This window comes from Hyaena hyaena, unplaced genomic scaffold, assembly GCF_003009895.1.
Source record: "Hyaena hyaena isolate Hyena2069 unplaced genomic scaffold, ASM300989v1 scaffold_2764, whole genome shotgun sequence".
Classification (NCBI taxonomy): domain Eukaryota; kingdom Metazoa; phylum Chordata; class Mammalia; order Carnivora; family Hyaenidae; genus Hyaena; species Hyaena hyaena.
The window spans coordinates 1-1,970 of NW_024083415.1; the positions used below are offsets into that span (position 1 = coordinate 1).

General features: G+C 43.1%; 1 long non-coding RNA gene across 1 annotated transcript; it reads right to left on the minus strand.

Moving 5' to 3' along the window:
* Positions 1-9: 9 nt before the first annotated feature.
* Positions 10-747, minus strand: LOC120227679. The gene is made up of 3 exons (XR_005527312.1): positions 661-747; positions 194-506; positions 10-103 (listed from the first exon to the last, which is right to left on the minus strand). It is a non-coding gene; the product is annotated as an uncharacterized LOC120227679 (long non-coding RNA).
* Positions 748-1,970: the final 1,223 nt, after the last annotated feature.

Genomic DNA, 1,970 nt, shown 5'->3' on the forward strand with positions numbered 1-1,970 from the left:
GTCATTGATTTTACATTTCTGTTTACATTGGATCATATATAGATCAGGGGAGGCAAGGAGAGGTAATTCACATTCTGTCCAGAAACATGAACTGGTAGCAAACCTGGAATTAGAGAAGGCAACCAAAGGGCTTCATGCACATTATTTTTTCTATAAAAAAGCTCCTTCTCTCCCCATGGCACCTCTTCCTTACCTCCTCTGTTACACTATCGATCACACCATTTCTTTCCTTAAATGTTGCAAAGGACACAGCCAGCTGAATTAGAGACTTCATGTGCCATTTGTGACCTGGGTATCCCCGGGAGGTTGATCAAACCACATGCGTGCTGTCTGGGATTCAGGAAAAAGGGGTTGGGACAGACTGATCACTAAATTGCCTTCCAGCTCCAAAGACCTGCCTTGAGGACACTAATTCCCACGAAGGGAAATGGATGAGATATCAGGCAGGACTCAATATCTGTCACGACAGCAACCTGTTGGAAGACATGATGTTCAGAAAGTTCGTCCTGTTAAATAGGAGACATGTGGACATTTGGCCAATCAATCTCTATACTGGCTGCTGGCCCACTACCTGATACCCTCTCAGACCAGCACCCAACCCCATGCACATCCCTGTGTCCTGCTGCCCCTCACAGCTTCATTGCATGAGGCCAGACTCACCATTTTTGGAATGAGCTGATGAGTTCCGAGTGTTCTCCAAAGAAGTTTTTCGAGCTAGTGCTTTTGCTTTAACTGTGAGGAAAAAGTGTTTGCACCCTTCAAACCTCTGAGCCCAGAAGCTCAGATTGGGTGGAGCCAGTGAAAGAGCTGTTTGGCTTTAAAGAGACAGACATATTTCCCTATAATTTGGGGAGTGTTTTAGTTTTCCAAGGTGAAACAGTTTCCTCCATGTGCCGACTATCACACCAAAATTTCCAAAGCTATATTTGTTGTTTGGGATTATAGTGGTGGATCCCGAATGCCCTTACTAAGTGACCCAAATCATGCACACAGAGCCAGGCATGGTGTCCGATCACTTGCCCTGGATGGAGTGGGAGACACTGGGTGATTCTGGGAAGAAGCTCAGATATGTGATGAGGTGTGTCCAAATTTAGAGCTTGGGGATACTTCCCAGTGATTGTATCATATGGGATTTCATGATGGTCTTTCATGAAAGCCTCAAGTTACTCATTAAAAATTTAACAGCACTCAGTTACAAAACCAAAAGAATCTAAATCATTGGGAACCAAGAGAAAAAGAGGAAGATGTGGCCTGGAAAAAGTCTTCCAAAGACCACACACCTTCTCTAGTTTTCTGCATATGGTTCTTTCAATCCTGAAAATATGCATGATCTGACAAGAAAAGATGCACCCAGGAAGGAGACTCAACTTTCCCCTACAACCTTCCTATCTTCCCCTACCCCAGACCCAGGCAGAGAGATTTTCCCAGATTTACCCAGTGCATGCATTCCAACCTGTTCTGAAAACTTTGAGATCAAAGGCAGATGGTCAAAGTTCTCATGGTCGACCAGATCTTCCAAATGTCTGTTGCATCACCAATAAATTATCGTGTTTTTTATTATATATTTTTGTTCACTACATTGAGACATCAGACTAGTCGATGCTCAAGCTTGAAGGTGGGTACTAGTGGACTTAATGTAGCAGGGAGTAGTGGGCAATGGGGTGGCAACCCATGGAGAAAAGCAGCTATACTTGGAAATTGCAGTGTTAATGATGATATTATTGGTCCATATCATTGGACCAGTTATTAGTGCTAATGACTTAGAGGGACCCAGGTAGCTGTTTTCTACCTTCCAAAAAGGACACAGACCAGGACCAGCTATGTAATTTGCAAAGTCTGACACAAAATGAAAATGCCAGGACCTTTGTCAAAAACAAACAAACAAAAACATTAAGAATTTCAACATGATATCAAGAGAACATTAAACCCTTCTAAGCACAGGGTCCTTTACAACTGTTCAGGTCACATAC